Source organism: Silurus aristotelis (genome assembly GCF_946808225.1).
Source record: "Silurus aristotelis genome assembly, chromosome: 4".
NCBI classification, from domain to species: domain Eukaryota; kingdom Metazoa; phylum Chordata; class Actinopteri; order Siluriformes; family Siluridae; genus Silurus; species Silurus aristotelis.
The window spans coordinates 23,551,996-23,574,114 of record NC_139577.1 but is presented as its reverse complement, the minus strand read 5'-3'; the positions used below and the strand labels follow the sequence as shown (position 1 = coordinate 23,574,114).

The following is a 22,119-nucleotide window of genomic DNA, read 5'->3' as shown; positions in this document are numbered from 1 at the left end:
GGTGTTAAAAGACCCATCTGACTCAATCGGATAGTATGTGAATGACTGACAGCTACCCCTTATAAGATGTAAGGTGAGGACCTCTAGGATGGCCGAGGTGTAATAATGATGATTCGGCTCCTTTTGAACGACTTTTTCCTCCCTAAGTATCTCTGGCGAGTCGACTCGCAAAAATCGATGAATTTCTTAAAGAATGTTGAGATGAGTTGTTGTCTGTTTTTTCACCTTGTCATCAAGTGAGCCGGTGTGTTATTGTGGAGAGTCAGGAAAGCAATTCACATTTGGGATTCGATTCAAGTTCAAAAGAATCGAATCTGTAAATTGAATCCACATAGAGCTCCCCGCTGCAGCGGCAGAAATGGTTCTTACCGCCATTGTTAGGCTAGACACATTTAAACATACAACTCTCAAGTCTTTTACTGTCTCCCCAACATCTATTACTTTCGATTAATTGTGTCTTGGATTCCATAGTCAATAACAGATCACATTTACTGATTGGAATTTGTTGATGAAGCCTATATTTCATTAAAAAGGTAGAGAAAATATGTATTAACCAGTGGCGGGATGTGCGTTTCACATTTTGCCTTCAGTGGTGCCCTATGTGAATAATCCACCTCTTAATATCATCATGATGCCACGGCTATAGAAACCATCAACATTATACAGAAACACAGTATAATCGAGCACTACATTACAGACAGGTATCTAATACAATGAGAATACATGTCATTACTAAAGCAAGAAACACAATAAACACAATTCAACAAGTTGCCTTTCACAGCCACAGTTGCATACATCATCTCCAGCAGAAGCATCAATATTAACCTCATAAAATGGACCCCAGGTTTTCGATGCATTTTTGTGTATTCTTCTCGTGCATTGTGGTTTGCCTGGCGATTTAAAAAGAAGAAAAAAGTGTGTTTTGTGCAAAATCTACAGAAAATTAAAAGCAAAAGTATAAACGCTTCATGAAAAAACACAACATCTATTTTGAACAGTTTGGGTCGACCACCATTCCAGTTTTTCTTGAAAAATCTATCGTAAATGTCCTTGTAAGTGTATCTGTGAACAGAAAATTCTTCTCCTCTATCAGACATTGTGGAATAAAAAAAACAGCAATTAAATCCCAATGAATATAGTTAAGTTTGTGCAGTTTGATACAGATGCGTTTTGCAAGCTCTGACTGGTGCACTCTCTGACCATCCAATCAAAGGACGTGAAAATGGCAGCGTTTCTGTGTGCCTGCTAAATGGCCTCAGTGTCATCAACGCAAGCTCAGCTTCAAGCAGAATGTATTTTAACCTACAGGCGCCCGTGCTGCTAAATCTAAGATTCCTTTGACGCAGACAACTAGTGATATGAATGCGGAAATCTGAATGGATAGAACCTCCAACGTAAACAGAGCTACAGGAAGCAACGCACCTGTAAAAGGTTTGAAACGAGTGACTAGATTGTTGGGAAAAAAATATATATATTAATGAACAAAATATATAAAAAAAACATTGTCAGTGATTCTGATAGAGTTTAGGCCAGCAGAGAATGGCCCACCCTGATGGCCCACCACTGGTATTCAGTATTATAGATTTTTTAAGAAACAATATAAATTAGTTTCATATAATTTTAATGTATTAGATTGGTTATAAAGGTTGTGTTCTGGAAGTAGTTAATGATGAAGTTACAATTTCACTATACACATCAGAATAACGAGCATTAAATAAACACACAGTGTGCTTTCCATCTTTCCTCTTCTATACTGTACACATTTCCAAGCCTAAAATTCTTTCCAACCAAATCACCACTGTAGCATTTACCTGACCTTTACTTTGCAGTGCAACTTCACCGATGTGGAAGTCTTCTGTTCTGCATTTTTATAGACTTTAGAAAGATCTTTTTTTTTTCTACAGCACTTCTTCCTTTTCTAAGTCTGTTAATTAAAAATTATGAAGGGGTAGTGTTTGTGTAATTTAAATTTCCACTATGTGATTACACATAGTTGATACTCAGGCGTAGTGTATCGTGAGAACTAGACGAGCCCACTCAAATCTTGACAACTTAAAATAATTGGTTTTAAATTAGACATTCTGTTGTTTTTTGATTTCCTGCAAATACATCTAAAATCTTATCTAATATACAGTACAGACCAAAAGTTTGGACACACCTTTTCATTCAGTGTGAATCTACAATTTTCATAGTCATGAAAATAAAGAAAACTCTTTGAATGAGAAGGTGTGTCCAAACTTTTGGTCTGTACTGTACGTTACCTGCTAAATACAAACATTTAAAACAAGAAGATTACCACAAAATGTGCTGGTTCATGTCCTTATAATGTACAACAAAATCATAATCTGACAGTTGTAGTAAAATTTACAATATTTAGCATGAATTAATTGCCTGAGCATCAGTCAACTGCTCAATTGCATCGGTATGCAGTATATTACTGAAACTAATTCTGGAAACAAAATACTTGCTGTGTATACATATATATATATATATATATAGTGCAAATTCATTTTAACAGCACAAATGATTATATATTTGAATGAATTGACAGCCCTAATATTAATATATAAATTACAGTATGTGTATTGCATACCATCTGTGTACAGAAAATATAAAAGTAATAAATATAATAAAATTAATGGTGAACAACACGGCACACTTCACCCGGCATTTTTGTCACTGGACGACTTGCTCATTGATAATAGAAATTAAAACAAAATGCTTGTGTTGTATATAAAAACTCAATTAAAAAAAAAAAGTATTTTGCATGTTTCTAGATTTATATAGTTTTTAGGTTTTTTTTGTACTACATAGTCATTGTCATATCAGGGTGTATTCCTACACTAGTCTTGCAATCTTCTTTATCATATATTCAAAATCAAAAAGCAACATTGACATGACATTTTAAAGATTAAAAAAATACTTATATAAATAAAAACATTTAATTCGATAATTCTTCTGTACAGAATTGATCTGTAAAATATTCTGTAAAGCTGCTTTGAGACAATGTTAATTGTGAAAAGTGCTATATATATATATATATATATATATATATATATATATATATATATATATTTGCAAATATATACATATAACTTCAAAGTCAGGAATGTAACATTAATTAGTTAGATAGATAGTTAGCAGTATAAATATAGCTGCTTTTCAAAAAGTACATCCTTTATTTTTTATTTTTTGATGTGTCTTTCTGTTTGTTGATTGGTTCACAAAAACAAAGTTTGCAAATTCAGGTGAAATAACATATAGATAAAGCTGGCACAAAGCAAAAACAGCCTGTACCAGAAACAAAAAAGTGTGTTTCCTGTCCTGCATCCTTACCTGTCCACTGAATTAGCAAATTGTATTTGTGTTTAGTCTAACTGCTCTTTCAGCAGAGAAGGCAGAAAATGCAGTTTGATGTAGGTTAAGATGGCTTCTACATTTTAATAGCAAGAGGGTAAAAACAGTGATGGATAGTGATTTTACTGTATTGTACTGTTCTTAATTTTTTATATATCTGTACTTATTGGAGAATTTTCATTTCGGAAAACATTTAATTTACTATAATTTAATGTGTAACTGCATTTTTTTTTTTTACTTCACTGTGTTTCAGAAAACACGGTTCGCCGCTATGTTGAGGTTGATATATAAAATGCATTAAGTGAACATAACCCCAGAAGTTCTCACTAGAGTTTGATAAGAGTCTCACTGAGTGTCTGTAACAATATATAAATCTCATCATACCAAGCTGGGATGCTCAGGAGATTAATTGATTTTCCCAAACTATTCAAAAATACTTCTCAGAAATCAGTACTTTTACTATTGATACATATGACCATTCAAAGCAATTTGTAGTAGAAATATAAAAGGCATTTACTGGAGTATTTGTACTTTATATATCACTGTAAAACAGGTAACGATATATAGATATATTCTATTAGTATAATGCTTCATTCGGGCTAAAAAAGAATAGTCAGATCAGTTCATTAAAACCAGTCGTGCCAAAGTTTTCTTTAAGTTTGTATAAAGAAATTGTGAATTGGTTGATTTTCCTGCTTTTGTTTACAGGGACATTATCCAACATTGAATCAGATATGTTCAGATACCCAACTATGCTGCTCTCACTGCAGAAACATAGTGGGGACTCAGAACTCTTATTTAGTACATCTGGCTGCAACAGAAATCTTATAAGCATCAAAATGCTAATGTGAGCAAGGAATGTGGAAGGAATGTGTGTGTGTGTGTGTGTGTGTGTGTGTGTGTGTGTGTGTGTGTGTGTGTGTATATATATATATATATATGTATATATATATATATATATATATATATATATATATATATATATATATATATATATATATATATATATATATATATATATATATATATATGTGTGTGTGCTGAAAGGCAGCTAAATACTGAATTAACAGAACTGGTTGATGTTCTAGTCACTGTATTTCCATATCCCTGAGAGAAAGAATGAGAATGAAAGAGATCTGTCTGACTCATAGGTGCAGCATAATGCTAATTAACTCCAGAGTTCTTTAAAAATAAATAGTTCGTCAACAGTTTTCAAGCTAGATCTGGGTCCCAATAATCTACATGGCAACGTATAAAGTGAAAACATTCTGCTGTCAAACTCTACATAAAATGCTTACAGCTTCCCCTAGAGCAACAAACAACAGAGCAATAGAGCAAAAAGGGAAAACCCAAGAGAATACTGTGGTCAGTCAGCACATTTCATAGCTTCTCACATTCAAAATGAAGCAGGTATTAAGGGACCTGCAATTATTAATGAAATGCTTCTGATGCTTGTAAATCATCATGCTTCTGATGAGTCTCACAAATACAGTGCTTGCCTTACTGATTGCATCCTTACATACAGAATGCTTGTAGAAATGTACCACAAGACCCCTCTTTATAACCTTTTGTGATGAATAGTTGTAGTTTTGCTGCAGGAAATCTACAGCCATTTGCAGCCATACAGTGATAAAGTACTGTCTTAAACATATTAAATAATAATTGGTGAGACAGAGCAGCATCTTTTCTGGGTTGAGCAGAAAATGGAGCCCGAATGCTGTTAGTTTACAATTTTCTTCTTTGTCTTTCAGCTGCTCCTGTTAGGGGTCGCCACAGCGGATCATCCGTCTCCATACTACACTGTCCTCTACGTCTGCTTCTTTTTAACAAACTTCCTGCATGTCTTCCCTCACCACATCTATAAACCTGCTCCTTGGCCTTCCTCTTTTCCTCCTTCCTGGTGACGCCATCCTCAGCATTCTCCTACCGATATACCCCATGTGCCTTCCTCACACCGTCTCCAAAATGTCCTACATGCACTGTCCCTCTAATAAACTAATTTCTAAGACTGTCCATCCTCGTCGCTCCCAACGAAAACCTCAGCATTGTTATTTTGCATGTCTTTAAAAAAAATCCTTCACAGTATACCTTCCCACTGAATTATACTAACTTATACTAATTCAGTGTAACTAGTAACTAAGAATAACATTAATTTTAATCTCCTCTCTCTCTCTCTCTCTCTCTCTCTCTCTCTCTCTCTCTCTCTCTCTCTCTCTCTCTCTCTCTCTCTCTCTATTTTTTCACAACCACAACTTGAAGAGCAGTCCATTATTAGCTGGGTTTTGTTAGCTACTTCACTGTATGTTGTCTAACACTTGAGAAGTCATTCAATTTCCGTCTATGGCAGTCATGTGGTGTGTGTGTGTCTGTGTGTATGAATGGAGAATGACTAATGGGAGAATAAATTAAAGTCTACACATGCATCAGTATTTCATTCACAATGTGCTTAAGGTTTTAATGAATTGGAAGGCACATCGAATGCACAAGTGTAACATCTGCTTTTACCTTACAGAAGCTCCGCAAGAAATGATTTATTTAAAGCTCCTCATTCAGGCCATACATGATATGTTTTATTAATCATTGTGGTTTATTATTTATTAATATTGATGTGTACCAAAAACCCATAGTGTATAATTATTTAAACAATGAAGCTTTATGTGATTTTTTTTTTTTTTGCATTTTTGGATACTAGATTTTGCATTTCCTCATATCAGTGTCAGGGGTAAAGCTGTAAATTTCAGATTACTTCAACATTTCGAAGTCTTCAATATATTTTTTCTAAATTCATTGATTTTTTTTTTTTTTTTTTTTTATACAAAAAGTTAACACGTTTGTTTCAGTTTATTTGTATAATGTCAACAATGTCCATTGTCCCAAAGCAGCTTTACAGAGATAAAGAGGTTATAAATGTAAATTTATAAGTTTAGTGACTATACGTTTACTACTTTTAAGTTTATTCTTAATGGCAAGAAAAAAAACTCCCTGAGATGAAAAAAAAAAAAAAAACACATCCTTATCTGGGTGAAACATCCAATGTTAAGGTTTTGTATATTCCTTAAATTGTTGTAAAAAAAAAACTTTTACATTTTCACAGATACATTCTACATTTTCCCCCTTGTCACTGTTTTACCATATATATAATCTGGATTAAAAAAGGGTGAAAATAAGCAAGAGAAAAAGACAGAAACAGGGACGAAGAGACTCTGGGGCAATTTAGGAGAAGGGCGTTTTATTTAAGACCCACTGCTCTCTTTATTGGCAGGAATAAATTAGAACGTTGTTAAGTATTTTCAATGTCTTTTTTACACCAGCTGTCAGGGTCAATAGCCATTCGCAGGATAATTAATTGGGTCTGGAGGTTCTGAATACCTGAATCAAACAGTAAATTATTGGAAATAAAGGCATCACACTGGTGTAATGAAACAATGTGCTAGCACTGCCATTCGAGATTTGCTGCCTACAACAACAGAACAAAAACGAGTGTAAAACCTCAAATTTAAAGGCATAACCACTTAATTACTCAGCAGCTATTGAATAATAATTTTTTTATATATTTGTTAAAAAATGGAATGAGGCATTATATTATAAAAGCTTTCAGTGACTGATTAGAGTGTGTATGAAGGTGTTTTTCTCAGCTTGCTTTTGTCAAAAACAGTAGTAGTTGTAGTTCTTGTGGAGCACTGATTAATTAACCATTAATTTTAAACTTATAGTTAAGTATCAGTGCCTGAAAAACAACAGCATGGGGGAGATCGTCTCTGTAAAATCCACTAGAGATCAACGAACAGATTCTAAAAAAAGTAGATATAAAAATTATATAAAATCAAATAAAAAAAAACTTTAGCATGTTTGTATGCTTTTTCCTATTCCTTATTCTGATTTTGTCCTTCCCTGTTTAAATTATAAAAGCAGCCATAATAAAAGTAGTTTATCTACAGTATCTTTTAGTCTGGGTAAGAGGTATAGCTTGTAATTGTTCACACTAGACATACTTGCTTCTTCTTTATTTTTCATAAATGTTTTTTGTGTTGTTGTGTAATGTTCTGGTGTTGTGTTATTTTGGTACTTTGTTGTGTAATGTCATTTAAAAATGTAGATTGTGTTTGTTGTTATGTTGTGCTGCATGTTATGTTATATTGTATTATATTCAAGGTTAAATAAAGTTTTTTATTTTCTTTTATTTAAATGTAATACCTGTAGTTTCTTTGGTTGTCCTCATCCTGAACACTAAAAAAAGTGCTTCTCTTAAAAAAAAAAGAAAAAAGGGCTCCATGTAGAATCTTTTTCAGATCTCTTATTTATCAACTTAACTCTGAAAAAATATACTCTCTGAGTGTGTCCTTTTTCTTACTGAATAACAAAAGTTAGGTTACTGAATAAATTCTTAATGAGTTCCCATACTACATTAGATAAATAGCATTTAGGAAGATGCTTTTTTTGGGGGAAGATTGTATGTTCTTTTGTATGAGATAACAGCATACTGTTCTACAGTATTCTGAGAATTTTGTAAATCCCCCCACGATCCCAAGACTGCTGTAGTACCTTCACAAATGCACCAACACAAACACACATATACACACACACACACACACACACACACACACACACACACACACACACACACACACACACACACACACACACACACACACAGAGACACGTGCACGCACACACACACAAATGCTATCATTCTATAACATTGCATTGGATAATGGTAACCTTCAAACAGCCTATTTTCTTTTTGTGCGTGTGCAGCACTGAAGTAGGAATGGCATCTCTATTTCCATTTTCAAAATCTCCATGGCAACAGATCTATATGACTGGACAATTTTTTTGTATCTGAAAAAGGGTCTTAGAAATCTGAATGGAGCAGAGCAATCCTCCGGATGAGAACTGGGACAAAGTACAGTTCGTTCAGAAAAAGAATTCACAGCACAGCCTGTGGCAGTTTAGTGCATTTGAAGATCTCAAAGATTCACTGGAACTGTAGCGGATAAAGAAATGGAAGTACAGATAACCAATGAATCGAAGAGCCTTTATTTGTCTCACATACATTGCAGCACAGTGAAATTCTTTTCTTCGTATATCCCAGCTTGTTTGGAAGCTGGGGTCAGAGTGCAGGGTCAGCCATAATACAGCAGCCCTAGAGCACAGGGGTGTTGATGTGTTGTTTAATTTCTTTACTAGCTAGTTAACCATTTTTAAATATGTGTGCCCCAAAATAAAGAAGAATTTTTTTTATACATACTTTATATTATACAGTGGGGCAAAAAAGTATTTAGTCAGCCACCAATTGTGCAAGTTCTCCCACTTAAAAAGATGAGAGGCCTGTAATTTTCATCATAGGTACACTTCAACTATGAGAGACAAAATGAGAAAAAAAAAAATCCCGAAAATCACATTATCACAAATCATATGATTTTTAAAGGATTTATTTGCAAATTATGGTGGAAAATAAGTATTTGGTCAAAAAAGCAAGATTTCTGGCTCTCACAGACCTGTAACTTCTTCTTTAAGAGGCTCCTTTGTCTTCCAATTGTTAACTGTATTAATGGCGCCTGTATTATATTGGTAGAAGAATGCTGAGGATGGAGCCACCAGGTAGGAGGAAAAGAGGAAGGCCAAGGAGGAGGTTCATGGATGTGGTGAGGGAAGACATGCAGGTAGTTGGTGTGAAAGAGGCAGATGTAGAGGACAGGGTGGTATGGAGACGGATGATCCGCTGTGGCGACCCCTAATGGGAGCAGCCGAAAGAAGAAGAAGAAGATTAATGGCACCTGTTTGAACTCGTTATCAGTATAAAAGACACCTGTCCACAACCTCAAACAGTCAGACTCCAAACTTCACTATGGCCAAGACCAAAGAGCTGTCAAAGCACACCAGAAACAAAATTGTAGACCTGCACCAGGCTGGGAAGACTGAATCTGCAATAGGTAAGCAGCTTGGTGTGAAGAAATCAACTGTGGGAGCAATTATTAGAAAATGGAAGACATACAAAACAACTGATTATCTCCCTCGATCTGGGGCTCCACATAAGAGCTCAACCCGTGGGGTCACAATGATCACAAGAACGGTGAGCAAAAATCCCAGAACCACACAGGGGGACCAGGTTCAAGGTGGAGGTTGGACTGCATCAAGAATTAGCTCTGAGTCCTTTCCTGTTTGCAGTTGTGATGGACAAGTTGACGGACGAGGTCAGACAGGAGTCTCCATGGACTATGATGTTTGTGGATGATATTGGGATTTGTGATGAGAGTAGGGAGCAGGTTAAGAAGAGCCTGGAGAGCTGGAGGTATGCACTGGAGAGAAGGGGAATAAACGTCAGTAGAAGTAAGACGGAGTACATATGTGTGAATAAGAGGGAGGGCAGTGTAGTGGTGCGGTTGCAGGGAAAAGTGGTGGAGAAGGTGGAGGAGTTCAGGTTTCTGGGGTCAACAGTGCAAAGTAATGGAGAGTGTGTTAGAGAAGTAAAGAAAAGTGTGCAGGCAGGGTGGAGTGGGTGGAGAAGAGTGACAGAAGTGGTGTGATAAAAGGGTATCTCCGAGAGTGAAGGGGAAAGTTTATAGGACTGTTGTGAGACCTGCAATGTTGTCTGGTTTAGAGACAGGACTAAAAGACAAGAGGTGGAGTTGGAGGTAGCAGAGCTGAAGATGTTGGGTTTTTGTTGGGAGTGATAAGGATGGACAAGATTGGAAATGAGTTTCCTAAAGGGACATTGCATGTGGGACGTTTTGGAGACGAGGTGAGGGAGGTGGGACTGAGATGGGTTGGACATGTGCAGAGGAGAGAAAAAGGTTATATCGGTGGGAGATTGCTGAGGATGGAGCCACCCGGATAGAGGAAAAGAGGAAGGCCAAGGAGGAGTTTTATGGATGTGTTGAGGGAAGACATGCAGGTAGTTGGGTTGAAAGAGGCAGATGTGTGTATATATATATATATATATATATATATATATATATATATATATATATATATATATATATATATATATATATATATAGAGAGAGAGAGAGAGAGAGAGAGAGAGAGAGAGAGAGAGAGAGAGAGAGAGGGGTTTGAGCACAAATGAAATGTTATAATCTATAGTTCTTAGTATGAATCTATTTTTAAAAAAAGCTAGAAGACAAATAGTAAAGGCAAAGGGTTAAACAGAATGTCAGGTTGCAGTTTTTGAAATCAAGCCGAGTGGCTATAAAGTGTGTCGTAACACTTTGTATAGCCTGCAGATAAAATCCGAGTATGAAAATGGCCATAACTGCAGAATTTAAGTGTGAGATCATGAAGTACTTTTATGTGGCAGTTTGAATGAATCCGGCTGAAGTCAAAAGGTGATAAAGCGTTAAAATTATGCTGAATATTGTATAATCCAGCATGATTGTATAGAAGTTTTATATGATTCCAAATTCTTTCTACAGCATTTGACAAATTGTGTGGAATTCCTGGTGTTATAGTCTACACCAAATCCTCTTTCTCCATTAACATACACAGTGTGAATGTAAACGTGTCAGCTGTCACACTGATATACAGAATGCACTTTAAGTAACACAGCGCAGAGCAGACACATAATCCTAGATGAGTTTTGAATGGGAACTGGGATTTTTCATAACAGTGTTTGACGATCCAGGACACTGACAGTGTCCAGCTGCAGCCTTACAACAGCCAGCAGCAAGCAGAATACTCTGTACACACACACACACACACACACACACACACACACACACACACACACACACACACACGCTGAGTGTCACACACAGAGACAGTCAGATATAGGATACTGCTGTTATCGGGCTATCGAGGACATTTTGTACAGATTTATGAAAATAAAAACATTCATTGAAAAAAATAGATCATTTCACCTGTCACCTTTGAGCATTCCCAAATTTTATTGATGAGTTCTGAAGCATTGGTTTCCATATAGATTAGCCTAGAGATATGTAATTTGTGTTACTATTTTATTGGTAGAATCCAATCCACTATTCATTACCAAACTCTTTTTTATATTTTTAAGACACACTGATTAAAAAAAAAAAAAAGAAAAATCAAAGCAAAAGACTTTTATAGCTTCCATCTATTCATATATCCATCCATCCATCCATCCATCCATGCAGCCATGAAGCCAGCCATTTTCCCTCTTATCTATATGATAGTTGCAGAGACATCGGGTTAAGCTGAGAATTCAAAACCTCCCTCTCACTAACCACTTCCACCAGCTGCTCCAGAGGGATACCCAGGTATTACCATTCTAGCCAAGAGACATAATGTCTCCATCTAATCCAGGTCTTCCCTGTTTTTTTTCCCTTGTTAAACATGCCTAAAACACCTTCCCTGGGATGTGTCCAGAAGGTATTTTGGACAGAGACCAGAATCATAATAGTTTACTTTTCAGAAGTACATAAAGTAGAAAATGTATAAATGTGACTAATTTACATACTATACACTTTATTATTGGGGCTGTATAGTAATTTCTAAGTTAGTAGTAAGTAGCCGACACATGATGTAACTGTGAACATAATGTGTTCTATCAGTGAAATGGTCAGGATTTAAAAATGCTTTATGGCTCTAATAAATAATCAGTATATCTTTGTGCACATTTAAACACTGAGCATAATATTGAAATGCTTTAATAATGTTAATGAAACACATCTGTACTAAGTTAGTTGGAAGATTTTTCTTTTGTAGCTAAAAAAGGGCCATGAAAATTGCTTGAAAATCGTCAGTCTAAGGATACAAACTGCACATTTATAGAGATTATATAAGATGGAGTTCTGCAATTTAAAACAAGTACATGTTGACTACTTATACTTATCATTACTACAGGCTTGTTAGCATTATTTCCAGGTGACAATATTAACCTGACTAGCAGGGTCAAAGCAATTGCATTACAATTACACTCTGGGAAAAGAAGAACGCTTTAAATATGGTTTAGCCATTAACTAATGAAATAGAAAACCAGAAGCACTCCAGAAAATGTGATTCCATTAGGGGCAGTGTGTGGTTGCACCACAAAAAAATCCAACTTTAAAATAGTAAAATATGGTTAAAAGACTGTACATAAAGCCTCACGATAAATCATTTGCACTGCCTTATTCAATTTACTATGTGCCACCTGACAAAATCATCATCAATATATCATCAATCATAAATATCATGCTTGGGATAATGAAATTAAATTACAATTTTGCAAACAGAATTAAGTTTTTAAAGGAATTAACAAAAAATGAGAAAAAAAATGCTCTCAACTTTATATTTCAAGTATAAGAACTGTTGGTTTAATCAAAACCACAATAACAACAACTGCCGTTTATATTTAAGAGTCATTTTAATATGCGATGTCATATTATGACATTTCAACTTTACTAACCTTTAAGTAAAGTTGTCAGCCGGGAAAACAGTTTTCAGCCCAGACAATGTGATAAGACAATCTTACGTCAACAAATATCCATCACAGCAATCTGACAAATGTTTGATCAAGCATTTAATATATTTATGTAGGTAAGGGTGCAAGGTGAAGGTGTATTTAATAGTCATACATTCCTATGACAGAGTAAAATGTAACCCATTTCCATTTATCCAGCCTGTGTGGAAGTGGTGGGTCAGTGGTTAAGGCTCTGGGTTGCTAATTGCGAAGGTCGGGGGTTCAAACCCAAGTATCGACAATCCGCCACATTTGGGCCCTTGAGCAAGGCCTTTAACTCTCTGTGCTTCAGGGGCTTTGTATTATTGCTGACCCTGTGCTCTGACCACAGCTTCCCAACATCGTTGAGATGTGTGATTCTAGGTGAACGCACCTTTTACCTGCAATACACTATTTATACCTGCCAAATTCATTTGGCAAACACTTCCATTTGTTTTATAACATATAAATTATAAAAACATTGAGTAAATACAGAACGGCTAAATATTGCAAAAGCAAATCAATACAAGCCATGTTCTTTCTTTTTTTTTGCCTTGGGTTTGAATATCTGCCACTTTCCACCCCATTGCCAGGTAATTTCTAATATATGTAAAGCCAGCTAACCTCATACACTGGACACATCTGGACACCTGACCATAATATTCGTATTATGTACATCGTATTATGTAGTAGGTACAAAAAAGTCAAATCTTAATGTAGGATGAGGAGTCCTTGGGTGTAGTCAGCAATCTGATTCATACCAAACTTGTTCAATAGGTTTGAGGTCAGAGATCTATACTCTAGATCTTCTACTCCAATCCTTGTAAACCACGTCTTCATGGCTGGCTTTGTGCACAGGGGCATTATGTTAAAACAGGTTTAGGTTTTAAAGTTCAAGTGAATGGAAAATGAATGCTACCACATCCAAAAACATCTTATACAATTGTGTGCATCCAATTTTATGGTAACATTTTGTGAAAGAACGTCAAATAGGTTCTTTTGTGAATATAGCTGATTTTTTTTTTAACTTGCACATACACAACATACACAATATCCCAGGCTCATGATTGGCTAATGTCACTGTGATTGAGAGGAGAGAGAGAGAGAGAGAGAGAGAGAGAGAGAGAGAGAGAGAGAGAGAGAATGCCATCCCTCCCACCCGAAGAGCACAGCCAATTTCGCTCTTTTGGCTCCTGGCCAAGACATGTCTGTTGCATGATTGGGATTTGACCTTGTAAGAGCCCAACTACAGGGCAAACATTTTATTATTGTGCCACTCAGGACTCCACAAGCCATGCTGTGGGATTTACACAGAAAAAGCTTTATTGAGTTCAGTTTTTTGCACTGTTCCAGAGAGCAGTCTTGCTTTGCTTATTCACACAGACAAATTGAAAGTTTATTTAAGTAAAAACATAACCATTCAATTCAGACTAAGTAAGTATAAATAATACTTTATTGAAATGGAGAATGATTATGAACCTATGGGCACAAGAAACATAATACATTTTTACTCTATTGCTACAGTGTTGTGTTTATTAAATTCCAGGATCTTCATATTTTAAGAACAATGTTTGTGGTTTTAATTTAATTTAACGAATCACAACTTTGATTATAAATTAGTTTAAAGGCTTTCTTGATAGAGATGCAGTTGAAAATGTTAAGGACTTTCTATATGGCTGGCTTATCAGCATGGTCCCCAATGTACTACATTTGAATGAACATGGAGTGTATAAAATAATTTACCCCAGAGATGAACTCTATAAAACGATCAATACTTGTAATCGGGGACAGATTAATGTATATGTATCTCTATCAAGGCAAGCATGTCTGACATGCATACTGATCGTCGGCTGATGATTCTGCTGTATCAAAAGCCAATTCAAAATACCTTTTAAATTTTTCAGTAAGAACATATATCGATTGTACTACATCCCCAGGCAGTTCTTAAGATGAAGGACTTTTTGGTGAGTAAATGAATTGGCTATTGAGCAAGTCTTTAAGAAAATAGCGCAGCCTGGCTTGTATTTACGAACACCCATTGCAATGTTAATTCTGACTCATTTCTTTTTCCGATGCTAAATAAAACTCTAATCACTTTGCGGTCTTTCCCGTCACAGAGCCAGCTGATGAACACGATAAGTAAAGCTGACAAGCACATCTCTCATCCTGGTGCAGGCATCACGTGGTAGCATAGTGTGCCTGCTTATTTATTATATGCACGCTGAGATCTGTGCAGCTGCCTCATCAATTCAACCTAGCTTTAGCATTTCCTTTAGATATAACAAGAACCAGACAGGGTGGCATATACCGTACCTTTTTCTCCTCTTTTTATTTCTTCCAGAGAATCTGATTTTTTACAGGCAGCTATGCTTTTCAGGAAGTCTAAAATATGTTTTAACTTCAGCGTTTAGAAACTGTCAAAAATGTAGTGTGTGTGTGTAAAATTTATAGACATCAACCACTAAAACAAAACCACCACATAAAATCTATGGTCCTAAAATAAGTGGAAGTATCATTAGAAGAGAATCAGAATGTTGGATTTGGAGATGAGGTAAGAATACACCCTGAATGGGGCAGCGTGTATATATATTTGCACACTTACTTATACATAGGTGCAACTCAGCATAAGCAAAATGTTGTCAGAAACCAGAAACTTTTAAAGAAACCCATGCAGACAAAAACCCAAGATCAGAGACCCTGCATTCTCAACCATGGCAACCTTACCTGCTCTACTATACTGAAAAACATAATAACATAGTTTAGACCAACTTATTCAATTTCTTTGCCATTAAAATCTTTCAGATCAGAAAGATCAGAGTTTCAGTAAGTAATTCACCTAATGGTCCTGTACATACCAGATTCTTGTAAACCTCCTATAACTTGGATATAGAATAGTTCTGTTAATGTGTAAAAAGTAAAGTATCAAATAAGGATGCTGTTCCAATGGCAAAAGATCACCATTGGAACATATTGTAATGGATATATATATATTTATATATACATAATCCATAATATCCATATATATATATATATATATATATATATATATATATATATATATATATATATATATATATATATATATATATATATATATATATATATTCATAAGCACTCTATACATATTTTCTCACAATTATTTGGTATCATGATGCAGAGGAGTTAAAACAACATTTACACCGATCAGGCATTACATTATTACATTATAACATTATGACCGGTGAAGAACAAGTGAATAACACTGATTATCTCTTTATCATGGCACCTGTTAGTGGGTGGGATATATTAGGCAGCAAGTGAGCATTAAAGTTATTAACCTCGATGTGTTAGAATCAGGAAAAATTTGTGTGACAAATTGCAATGCTAGGTCAGAGCATCTGCAAAACCACAGCAGTGGTCAGTATCTATCAAAAATAATCCAAGGAAGGAACAGTGGTGAACCGGTGAGAGGATCACGGGCGGCCAAGACTCTTTGATGCACATGGTGAGCGTGTGGTCCAATCCAACAGACGAGCAACTGTAGCTCAAATTGCTGAAGAAGTTAATGCTGGTAATGCTTGATGGGCCAGGACTGTTTTGGGAGCAAAAGGGGGACCAACACAATATTAGGTAGGTGGTCATAGTGTTATGCCTGCTCGGTGGCCAAAATGTTATGCCCGTTTGGTGTAAATTCCAATCCCAATCTCCCACTTAATCTCTGCCACATATTTACTCTAATCATAAACATGTCACTTTTAATTAAATTAGTATTAAGCATGTCAGGACAGTGGTGGTTTAGAGGTTAAGGCTCTAAGTTACTGATAAGGTTAAGGCTACAAACCCCAACACCATCGAGCTGCCACTGTTTTAAGGCACATAATCCTAACTGCTCCAGTGCAGCTGTACCATGGCTGACCCTGAGCTCAAACACAATGTAAAAACTTTGTGTGAATTTCCCCCTGGGATGAATAAAGTCATCTATCTACAAAGATATTTATATTTACTTTTATACAGTAAATATAAATATCTCTCTCTATATCTGTGTGTGTGTGTGTGTGTGTGTGTGTGTGTGTGTGTGTGTGTGTGTGTGTGTGTGTGTGTGTGTGTGTGTGTGCTTTGATATTTTAATGATATCTGTATATTAATGATGTTTGTACAATATTATAACCCACAGAAGTCTTTATTCTAAGCAGTTGGACATAAACTTTTTTTTTTTTTTATCTCTCTCTTACTTTTGATAAAAAAAAGGACAAATTTAAATAAAATCATCACTTGGTGTTTGCAATAAATGCTATTCCGAACTGTCATTCTAATACTAATACAAATGTAAATTTATATTGAGTTGTTTGAATGTTAGTTAAAGCTAATAAATAAAGCTCTTGCAAGCTAAGCTGTAAAATCACATTTCTGCTGCACACACTTCTAAGTCCATAAAGTTAAACACTTCCAAAAAAGTAATTAGCTTACATACACTTTACCTAAAATATAATGACCAAGGTTTCTAAAATCTTACACTAGAGCTTACAACGTTCAAAGGTGACATCTAATCACCTGATAAACAGGAAATATTGAAAATCTGTTTTTTTTTTTCCTGCTGGTTCAAATTGCACAATATTGTATTTGTTGTAAAGTATATGGCTCAACAATGATGTAATGAGGTACTAGTTGTGTTGTCTTACAGTGTAAGTTGTTTTAATGTATTCATAGATTTGCATTTAATCCCTGAGCCTATTTTTAAAATGCATATTATGCATATTATAATTATTTTATATGGGAACACAATTTATTTTAAATGATTCATTTATCCAACTTAAATATAATAAACAAAGTGAAATGAATATTGAACATGACCAATGGTGCATTTACAGCCTGTACACAACTACAGAAGTGTCAACAAAAGGCAAGTACAGTAAGTATAAATGTGCAAATTGTATATGTCTGTATAATAAATGTCTATAAACTGTAATGCATAGTTGAGCTACAGACACTTAGTAAGGATTTCATTTCAGAATTGTGCACAATATATCATGATGAATTGTATGCTTCAGAATGTAGAATTTAAGTATAGAGAGTTTGCTTATAATAAATACATAAATATGACACTGGTAATAACACTGTCCCTTTAAATTCCACAAGGAAACACATCTTAATCTAATACACAACTTAAGAATGGCAATAGACCTCTTCCAATGCTTGTCAAATTCTCACTTACAGTGAGGAAAATAAGTATTTGAACACCCTGCTATTTTGCAAGTTCTCCCACTTAGAAATCATGGAGGAGTCTGAAATTGTCATCGTAGGTGCATGTCCACTGTGAGAGACATAATCTAAAAGAAAAATCCAGAAATCACAATGTATGATTTTTTAACTATTTATTTATATGATACAGCTGCAAATAAGTATTTGAACACCTGAAAAAGTCAATGATAATATTTGGTACAGTAGCCTTTGTTTGCAGTTACAGAGGTCAAACGTTTCCTGTAGTTTTTCACCAGGTTTGCACACACTGCAGGAGGGATTTTGGCCCACTCCTCCACACAGATCTTCTCTAGATCAGTCAGGTTTCTGGCCTGTCGCTGAGAAACACGGAGTTTGAGCTCCTCCAAAGATTCTCTATTGGGTTTAGGTCTGGAGACTGGCTAGGCCATGCCAGAACCTTGATATGCTTCTTACAGAGCCACTCCTTGGTTATCCTGGCTGTGTGCTTCGGGTCATTGTCATGTTGGAAGACCCAGCCTCGACCCATCTTCAATGCTCTAACTGAGGGAAGGAGGTTGTTCCCCAAAATCTCGCAATACATGGCCCCGGTCATCGTCTCCTTAATACAGTGCAGTCGCCCTGTCCCATGTGCAGAAAAACACCCCCAAAGCATGATGCTACCACCCACATGCTTCACAGTAGGAATGGTGTTCTTGGGATGGTACTCATCATTCTTCTTCCTCCAAACACGTTTAGTGGAATTATGACCCAAAAGTTCTATTTTGGTCTCATCTGACCACATGACTTTCTCCCATGACTTCTCTGGATCATCCAAATGGTCATTGGCAAACTTAAGACGTGCCTGGACATGTGCTGGTTTAAGCAGGGGAACCTTCCGTGCCATGCATGATTTCAAACCATGACGTCTTAGTGTATTACCAACAGTAACCTTGGAAACGGTGGTCCCAGCTCTTTTCAGGTCATTGACCAGCTCCTCCCGTGTAGTTCTGGGCTGATTTCTCACCTTCCTTAGGACCCCACGAGGTGAGAACTTGCATGGAGCCCCAGTCCGAGGGAGATTGACAGTCATGTTTAGCTTCTTCCATTTTCTAATGATTGCTCCAACAGTGGACCTTTTTTCACCAAGCTGCTTGGCAATTTTCCCCGTAACCCTTTCCAGCCTTGTGGAGGTGTACAATTTTGTCTCTAGTGTCTTTGGACAGCTCTTTGGTCTTGGCCATGTTAGTAGTTGGATTCTTACTGATTGTATGGGGTAGACAGGTGTCTTTATGCAGCTAACGACCTCAAACAGGTGCATCTAATTTAGGATAATAAATGTAGTGGAGGTGGACACTTTAAAGGCAGACTAACAGGTCTTTAAGGGTCAGAATTCTAGCTGATAGACAGGTGTTCAAATACTTATTTGCAGCTGTATCATACAAATAAATAGTTTAAAATTTATATATTGTGATTTCTAGATTTTGTTTTTTTAGATTATGTCTCTCACAGTGGACATGCACCTACGATGACAATTTCAGACCCCTCCATGATTTCTAAGTGGGAGAACTTGCAAAATAGCAGGGTGTTCAAATACTTATTTTCCTCACTGTATATATCATTAAATAATAATAATTATTATTATTAATGTTATCAATTAAAAAAATATTTTTTGGCTTTATGTTTAATTGTAGTACACAGGACAGCAAAAAAATAAAAATAAAAAAGATCTATTGCCTGCTTCAGTAAGCTCAGGGGTTAAAAGTTTGGACTTAGGATAATGAGTTCAGATCCTAGCACCATAAAGCTGCCCCTAGCAGGAGCCTTTGGAAAAAGCCCATAATTCTCATCTGCTCAGCTGTAAAAAATTGCCATAATTGTAAAGTTTTATAATTGTCAGAGACAAGTGTGTCTTCCAAAAGCCATTAATGAAAATTTTTAGCCACTGATTTTTAAAGGCATTTACTAGTGATTAAAGGCAGTGGTCTAGGTGTTATTGAAAAACGTATTCAAAACTTAAGTCTGTCAAACATTTATATAATTTAGATATTCTAAACAGAGCACAATGAAAAGCAAGTGTTTAACCCCTCTCTGAATAAAAGTAAATATAAATATAATTTTTGGACTTAAGTTGCTAACACTGAGCCTTACCGTTGTCCACTATAATACATTGGATAGAGCTGGATTAGACAGACATTGATTTATCCTTCTTTGTAGTCTCATAGTATGGCTCTGAGCTGTATTCCTATTGGTGCACTACATCAACACAGAGGAGAAATGCTTGAAAAATGTCAGTAGGCATACCTAGTGCTGAGAACCCTGTCCTGTCCTTTCCATTAGTATTTTATTGTCTGTCTCAGATCAGATGATTTACTGCTTTTATTCCTTTCTAGGGGACGGTTCTGAGTGGCATGTCTATATACAGAGTGCCTTCCTACAGTAAAACAGTTTTAGTGCTTTAGATGCTTTATTGGAGAGCCTTATCTGACCAGAATGGTAAATAAAATAAATAATAGGTTTCAGGGGAAAGTAATATCATAGAAAAAATATAAATATACAAAATAAAGTTACAACTGTGTTTATAAATATTAAACAAATTATTTGTAAGTCTTGCATTTTCATTCAAAAAGTCTCTAATAATCTCAAAGTACAGCTTAATTTCAGTATAATTTTCCGGTTGTTACTTTTATTATTTGGTCATTGAAGTTTTATAAGTTTTTTATATATTTGGAATTAAACAACAGTGTTCATGTTTCTCAAAGACAAACCAAAACAAGGGAGTGTTTCCTGGTTATATGAGTCCATTACTGTCCTGCAGATTCAAATCTGAGGAATGGTATTATGAAGGTGTGAGTTTGTGGTTATGGTTCTGTGGCTGTGTTCAAAAAATTGGACAAAAAACCAAACTTGTATATTCTGAAAATAGTCTTCTTTGGATAGAAGATATGCAGATATGATATATACAACATCAACTGTAAATCAAAAGAACCACAGACTAACTTGCAGACCGCAATGCCATCCAAGTGCTTTCACAATAGGGGAAATAATAATGACGTTCATAAATTGTTGTCTGATTCTTTGTTTGCTAATTAGCATCAAATGCATTACTGATGACCAGGCTTCTGCACTTAATACATTATTTGGCAACAACAACAATAATAATCATTTGAAAGATATTTTTTAATTTGACACTGAACAAATCCAGGTTTTCAAAGCAACCACTGCTTAGTAAAATATCACATAGCCACACTAAGTCAAGAGGTTCCATTTAAATAGAAACCTGGGAAAAGAATCAATGCTATTTCTAGACTAAAAAGGAATCTCAACAAAATATGCCCATTCTTAGTTGAAAAGAAACTGTGCCTAATTTTTTCCTGGGAATCAGGACTCTTTAAACTGATAAGGATCCTACCATTCTAACTATTCCTCATTTACCCATGATTACATGCCATACATTACCGCTCATTTAGTCCTCATTGAGAAAGATAAATGCAAGCGTTTTCTGTCTGAAAAGAGCCTATGCCAAAGTACACATTGCCAAAACTGCACAATTAAGAACAGTTGCTCTTGAGCGAGACTGGTGAATGAGACAGTGGAGCAATCAGGGAGAAATTAAAGAGAGTGAAGGAGAGATGGAATAAAAGAGAGACATGCACTACTAATACTTCTACTACAATTATAAATCATTGTAGCTTTAGTAGTTGTGGTTCTATTAGGACCAGTATTAGTATTATTAATAACTAAATAAGTTCAATGAGTTAATTACTATAGTACTTTTATTTATTTTATTAAATAAACTTTCAGTACTGACCTCAGGATCCTCCACAGGCCCACAGGTTTCTACCTGGTTTTCCAGTTTCCTTGACTTCATTAAAATAGAACCAATAAAATATCTACTGGATCTTGGCTCTAGAGTGAGTGAGTAAAATTAACTTAAAACAAGTCACAAAATAGCCATTAAACCATAAACAGAGTGGGATGTAATTATATGGTGGAAACTGTTGCACCTTTATTTACTGTCAAACTGTCCAAAAGCTCTATTTCGTTCTGGTCGAGCAGAACTAGCATTCCATATATCTCACACTAAAATCACAAAACATCACATGCCTGGGGCAGAATGCAGATTTGGGTGTTCAGAATCATGCACCTGTGAAGAGGGTGTGTGAAAAAAAAGTAGCTCAGAGGGAAAG

General features: G+C 35.6%; 1 protein-coding gene across 3 annotated transcripts in view; it reads right to left on the bottom strand.

Annotated features, from left to right (window-relative positions):
- adgra1b (adhesion G protein-coupled receptor A1b) overlaps window positions 1–22,119 on the bottom strand; it is a 201,138-nt gene that overhangs the window by 56,946 nt on the left and 122,073 nt on the right. The gene's annotated exons all lie outside the window — the stretch shown is intronic.